We start from the raw sequence: 7,883 nt of genomic DNA on the forward strand, positions 1-7,883 counted from the left end.
GAAACTTTTCTACAAGCACTATATACCTCAGCCACATGCGGCTGGAATAATAACACAAATTAAAACAAACACCACGCAGTTTATAAAGATATTCAGCCTCTGGCTGTCACAACCACGCAGTTAATAATAGGAATCAATAACAATAGGACTCTGACTCGAAATCCACCCTATTCCACTACACTCGTAAAGCTCAAATCCAACGAACTCACCTCTTCTGTTGTCCAGGCAGGCACGTAGTAGAATGAAATCCAATATCATATCAAAAATCCATCAAAAAGTATCACCCATACAATATCCATAGGAAAAATCCAAAGACAATACTAAAAACAAAGTCTGATATAGAAAAAGGCCAAATAAAAACAAATAACGAACTAGTAGAGAACTGGCTCTACGTGCAGATGGGGGGCCAACGACTGGAAATCCATATAAATCAATAACGGAAATCCATAACAAAATCGAAACGGAAAATCCGTGCAACCCAAAATAACTGCCCAGACTAATCTGTCTCGCAACTAGGGCTAGTATAAAAATGTCCAAAATACCAAACGCAGGTTTCACACCCTGCTCTGATACCAATGAATTGGTATCAGATAAATCCCGAAAATCCAACACACGGAAATCAAATAAATATCGCCAAACTTTGGCGCGCTAATACCCAATAAACTGATATCAGATTATTCAAAGTATCCATAATACGAAAACAAAGATCGTATAAATCCAGAACACACAGCAAGTATCGTATACCTGCTCTGATACCACTAATCCATGGGTGGTGGTGGTGTGTGCAGTACATGTAACTGGCGATGGGCTCAACCATAGTGGAGCCGACAATCGCACAGCATGCAAACATGATGCATGATACTAAGCATGACAATCTCATGAATAGCATAGCAAGATCCATACATAAATAAAAGGTGTACCACAAGTCAATGTATCGGACGAAAGGTACACAAACAGATAGGGTATCAAATAAACCCTAGGTCCTGGACATGATGTATCATATGGTTGGGTCACTACCGAAAGCATGTATGGTCAGATAAATAATAACATGCAGTGCATAATAAATAAACAAACAACATGTAACAGATCATGTAGTGACCAACCGAATCAAATAGAAACACAATTCTTGCTATATGTTAAACACTTTATCATGTATATCAAAAGACATAAGTCAAAGTACCCGCCTCCGAAAATAGAAAGGTCCAATTCCGACTCCGAGATGCTCGTCTCGCGTCAAGGTCCTGTATATCAAACATAAGGTCTAGTTTAGCTAATTCTATCATACCACAATTTGCCAAACTAAATTCTAACCCAATTTAAGAACTTCTAAATTGGATCCAACTACAAAAGATGGTTGCTACTGGAATTAGAACAAGTGACCTCACTGCTAGGGCACGGGTTAAAGGCTTCTGCAGTAGGGAACTAGGCCCAGGTGAGCAAGCAACGATCTAGGGTTCGGCTGACGGCAATAGGGCAAACGACGGCGGCACTGTGCAGAGAAACAGCGGCGGCAGTACACCCAACTAGGGCACTGTGATCTGCTGAAAGAAAAATCATGCAGTTGAATTAGGGCACAGAAAGGAACCCCAAAACTTGAGTTGCTGCTGCCAACCGAAGACGTACCTAATCCTCTGAATTCCGGCAATCTAGGGCAGAGACAGAAATGGGGGTGCTGGTTCTTCCTGCCGGCGAGTTCTTGTGGCTAGCTGGTCGGCAATGTTAGTGCTAGGGTTCAGGCACAGGAAGAAGAGGAACCGGGTGGCGGCGTCGGCGCTAGGCTCTGGTGTCGGCACAGAAAATCGGCAGTGAACTCACACCAGGGCAGAGGAAGAAAGGGTGATGCACGGTGATCGGCTCTAGGGCACCGGGGGTTTGCGGCGCTACTCCGTGCGTCGCCGGCGGCTAGGGCACAGGCCGGAGATGGTTCGGCTGAAGCTTTCGCACGGGCACAGGCACAAAGAGGAGAAAGTGTCGGCTTCTCCCTTGGTCTGAGGGTTTATGCACGCGTGGGAGAGGAGAGGAGGGAAGGGAACCGCCGAGTGGCCGGCGGTTAGGGCTTCGACGCGAGAGGAATCGGCGTCGGGAAAGTTGGGGAAGAGATGCGGCGGGGAAATGGCTCGGGTTCAGCGACAACAGAAAACAAAAAGAAATAAAGAAAATAAAAAGGAAAAGGATATATAAATATAATCTTTTCCTCGCTTAAATCGGGTAGCCTAAACAGGCTTTTCCGGACCTCGTTTTTATCCCCGTTAACTCGTCCGTACGAGCTCCGAAAAATTCCCGAAAAATTTCCAAAAATTCTGAAAATTTTCCGTATTAATATTCACCTATTTTCGGTATTTTACATTCTCCCCCACTAATAAAAATTTGGTCCCCAAATTTCAGTATCTACCATCAGCAAGTACTAATAACAGATAATAATAATTAATGCTGAACGGTAAATAAACTCACATACCTCAAGTGAAAAGATGGGGATATCGAGCTCGGATCGTATCCTTGAGCTCCCAAGTAGCCTCCTCGTCCGAATGATGCTGCCATCCGACTTTAACCAGCCGGATAGTCTTGTTCCGCAACTGACGCTCCTTCCGGTCGAGAATCCGTACCGGAACCTCCTCATAGGTAATGTCAGGCTGAACTGGAATTGGAATATCTGCCAGCACATGCGTCGGGTCGGGCACGTATCTCCTCAGCATGGATACATGAAATACATCGTGTACGCCTGACAGGGACGGTGGTAGTGCCAGTCGGTAAGCTACTGCTCCGATCCTCTCCAAGATCTCGAAAGGACCAATGTACCGCGGAGCTAGCTTACCTCTGATGCCAAATCTCTTCACCCCTTCGTGGGTGAAACCCGTAGAAATACATGGTCACCAACGGAGAACTCTAGTGGTCTGCGTCTCCGATCAGCGTAGCTCTTCTGGCGATCCTGCGCCTCTGACATCCTCCGTCTGATAGTACGGACCAACTCTGCATCCTGCTGAACTCTCTGAGGTCCCAACAACTGGGCCTCTCCAACCTCATCCCAGAGGACAGGTGTCCGACAAGGTCTACCATACAATGCCTCAAACGGTGCCATCTGAATAGCCGAATGAATGCTGTTGTTGTAAGCAAACTCTACTAACGGCAGATGGTCCTCCCAACTGCCTCCAAAATCCATAACACATGATCTCAGCAAGTCCTCAAGAGTCTGAATAGTCCGCTCTGACTGTCCATCTGTCTGTGGATGAAAAGCTGTACTAAGTCGGAGCTGTGTGCCCAAGGCCTGCTGCAGACTCTGCCAGAAACGAGACGTAAACCGTGGATCTCTATCCGAAATGATACTCAACGGAACACCATGTAGTCTGATGATCTCCCGACAATATAGATCTGCCAATCGATCCAGGGGATCAGTCCTCCGGATCGCTAAGAAATGCGCGGATTTGGTTAATCGATCAACGATTACCCAAATCGCGTCATGGCCTCGTCGTGTCCTCGGCAATCCTACCACAAAGTCCATGGTAATGTGATCCCACTTCCACTCAGGAATAGGAATCCACTGAAGTAATCCTGCAGGTCTCTGATGCTCAGCTTTCACCTGCTGACAGACAAGACATCTAGCTAGGAAATCCGCGATGTCTTTCTTCATACCGTTCCACCAGTAGGAACGTCTCAAGTCTCGATACATACGGGTCCCGCCTGGATGGATCGCAAATCGAGAGCGGTGTGCCTCCTGAAGTAGCTCCTGTAAGACCGGATGAGACTGAGGTACGCATAATCTGCCTCGGAAGTATATAACACCCCCCTCGTCTCGTGTAAACTCGGTCTGCTGCCCGGAAGCTATCTGACTGCCAATGAACTGACAATGCTGATCACCAGCCTGAGCCTCTCGGATCTTCGTCCTGATCGACGACTGAGCAACCATGGTAACCAGAATACCCTGCTCTGTAGATCCCTGCTCCTCAAGGTCTAACTCGGAAAAACCCTGAACCAAGTCTGTGACTGAAGTCCGGTGGCAAGCCAAAGTCGCTCTGGACTTCCTGCTGAGTGCATCGGCAACCACATTAGCTTTTCCTGGGTGGTAGCTAATGGTACAATCGCAGTCCTTCAGGAACTCCATCCATCTCCTCTGTCGGAGATTAAGCTCCTTCTGAGTGAAAATATATTTGAGACTCTTATGATCAGTGAGAATCTCAAATGTGATACCGTATAAATGATGTCGCCATAGCTTCAGAGCAAAAATGATGGCAGCTAACTCTAGGTCATGAACTGGGTAGTTCTTCTCATGCTCCTTCAACTGACGAGAAGCATAAGAGACTACTCTGCCGTGCTGCATCAGAACAGCGCCCAAACCCTGAAGAGATGCGTCGGTGTAAAGTACAAATCCATCCTCTCCAGAAGGTAAAACCAAAATTGGAGCCGACACTAATCTCCGCTTCAGCTCCTGAAAGCTGGTCTCGCAATCCTCAGTCCACGTAAACTTCACGCCTTTCCTGGTAAGGTGTGTCAGCGGCATAGCAATATGCGAGAAACCCTCGACAAAACGTCGGTAATATCCGGCCAATCCCAGAAAACTGCGGATCTCCTGTACTGTCTTCGGCTGCTCCCAACTGGTGACAGCCTCGATCTTCTGAGGATCAACTGAAATACCTCTACTAGAAACCACGTGTCCCAGAAAACCGACTGAGGATAGCCAGAACGCACACTTGCTGAACTTCGCGTACAGCTGATGTCGTCGAAGAATCTCCAAAACTGTGCGAAGATGCTGTGCGTGCTCCTCCTCGGAATGAGAATAGACCAATATGTCATCAATGAAAATGATAACAAACTGATCCAAATACTCCAAAAAAATGCGGTTCATCAAGTCCATAAACACCGCTGGAGCATTGGTAAGCCCAAATGGCATTACCAAAAATTCATAATGACCGTATCGAGTACGGAAAGCTGTCTTCTGAATATCTGAGTCTCTGACTCTCAGCTGATGATATCCGGATCGCAGATCAATCTTAGAATACACTGATGTACCTCTGAGCTGATCAAACAAATCATCGATCCGTGGTAAGAGATATTTATTTCTAACGGTCACCGCATTCAGCTGTCTGTAGTCAATACATAACCTCATGGTGCCGTCCTTTTTCTTGACAAATAATACCGGAGAACCCCATGGGGAAACACTAGGGCGAATAAATCCCCTGTCTAAAAGCTCCTGGAGTTGAACCTTCAGCTCGTTCAACTCTTTTGGTGCCATACGATATGGAGCTTTAGATGTCGGTGCGGTTCCCGGAATTAACTCAATAGCGAACTCCACTGGCCTTCTGGGAGGCAAACCTGGCAGCTCCTCTGGAAATACATCTGGGTACTCCCGGACTACAGGAACGTCGGAGAGCTGCGAACTGCTGCTGTCCTCAATCTGAAACTTTTCTACAAGCACTATATACCTCAGCCACATGCGGCTGGAATAATAACACAAATTAAAACAAACACCACGCAGTTTATAAAGATATTCAGTCTCTGGCTGTCACAACCACGCAGTTAATAATAGGAATCAATAACAATAGGACTCTGACTCGAAATCCACCCTATTCCACTACACTCGTAAAGCTCAAATCCAACGAACTCACCTCTTCTGCTGTCCAGGCAGGTACGTAGTAGAATGAAATCCAATATCATATCAAAAATCCATCAAAAAGTATCACCCATACAATATCCATAGGAAAAATCCAAAGACAATACTAAAAACAAAGTCTGATATAGAAAAAGGCCAAATAAAAACAAATAACGAACTAGTAGAGAACTGGCTCTACGTGCAGATGGGGGGCCAGCGACTGGAAATCCATATAAATCAATAACGGAAATCCATAACAAAATCGAAACGGAAAATCCGTGCAACCCAAAATAATTGCCCAGACTAATCTGTCTCGCAACTAGGGCTAGTATAAAAATGTCCAAAATACCAAACGCAGGTATCACACCCTGCTCTGATACCAATGAATTGGTATCAGATAAATCCCGAAAATCCAACACACGGAAATCAAATAAATATCGCCAAACTTTGGCGCGCTGATACCCAATAAACTGATATCAGATTATTCAAAGTATCCATAATACGAAAACAAAGATCGTATAAATCCAGAACACACAGCAAGTATCGTATACCTGCTCTGATACCACTAATCCATGGGTGGTGGTGGTGTGTGCAGTACATGTAACTGGCGATGGGCTCAACCATAGTGGAGCCGACAATCGCACAGCATGCAAACATGATGCATGATACTAAGCATGGCAATCTCATGAATAGCATAGCAAGATCCATACATAAATAAAAGGTGTACCACTAGTCAATGTATCGGACGAAAGGTACACAGACAGATAGGGTATCAAATAAACCCTAGGTCCTGAACATGATGTATCATATGGTTGGGTCACTACCGAAAGCATGTATGGTCAGATAAATAATAACATGCAGTGCATAATAAATAAACAAACAACATGTAACAGATCATGTAGTGACCAACCGAATCAAATGGAAACACAATTCTTGCTATATGTTAAACACTTTATCATGCATATCAAAAGACATAAGTCAAAGTACCCGCCTCCGAAAATAGAAAGGTCCAATTCCGACTCCGAGATGCTCGTCTCGCGTCAAGGTCCTGTATATCAAACATAAGGTCTAGTTTAGCTAATTCTATCATACCACAATTTGCCAAACTAAATTCTAACCCAATTTAAGAACTTCTAAATTGGATCCAACTACAAAAGATGGTTGCTACTGGAATTAGAACAAGTGACCTCACTGCTAGGGAACGGGTTAAAGGCTTCTGCAGTAGGGAACTAGGCCCAGGTGAGCAAGCAACGATTTAGGGTTCGGCTGACGACAATAGGGCAAACGACGGCGGCACTGTGCAGAGAAACAGCGGCGGCAGTACACCCAACTAGGGCACTGTGATCGGCTGAAAGAAAAATCATGCAGTTGAATTAGGGCACAGAAAGGAACCCCAAAACTTGAGTTGCTGCTGCCAACCGAAGACGTACCTAATCCTCTGAATTCCGGCAATCTAGGGCAGAGACAGAAATGGGGGTGCTGGTTCTTCCTGCCGGCGAGTTCTTGTGGCTAGCTGGTCGGCAATGTCAGTGCTAGGGTTCGGGCACAGGAAGAAGAGGAACCGGGTGGCGGCGTCGGCGCTAGGCTCGGGTGTCGGCACAGAAAATCGGCAGTGAACTCACACCAAGGCAGAGGAAGAAAGGGTGATGCACGGTGATCGGCTCTAGGGCACCGGGGGTTTGCGGCGCTGCTCCGTGCATCGCCGGCGGCTAGGGCACAGGCCGGAGATGGTTCGGCTGAAGCTTTCGCGCGGGCACAGGCACAAAGAGGAGAAAGTGTCGGCTTCTCCCTTGGTCCGAGGGTTTATGCACGCGTGGGAGAGGAGAGGAGGGAAGGGAACCGCCGAGTGGCCGGCGGTTAGGGCTTCTGCGCGAGAGGAATCGGCGTCGGGAAAGTTGGGGAAGAGATGCGGCGGGGAAATGGCTCGGGTTCAGCGACAACAGAAAACAAAAAGAAATAAAGAAAATAAAAAGGAAAAGGATATATAAATATAATCTTTTCCTCGCTTAAATCGGGTAGCCTAAACAGGCTTTTCCGAACCTCGTTTTTATCCCCGTTAACTCGTCCGTACGAGCTCCGAAAAATTTCCAAAACTTCCGAAAAATTTTCGTATTAATATTCGCCTATTTCCGGTATTTTACATTTACAAAATATTAAGAAAAGATTTGATATCTTTTCTTATTTGTAGATTGAAAGGAAGATTTTACTTTTAGAGAAAACTTTCCTTTTTGTAAATCATCCACATGTTTTAGTAGAGATATTTTAATTTATAAAAGTTTCCTTTTATGACCAACCATGAAGG

Source organism: Zingiber officinale, chromosome 11B (assembly GCF_018446385.1).
Source record: "Zingiber officinale cultivar Zhangliang chromosome 11B, Zo_v1.1, whole genome shotgun sequence".
NCBI lineage: Eukaryota > Viridiplantae > Streptophyta > Magnoliopsida > Zingiberales > Zingiberaceae > Zingiber > Zingiber officinale.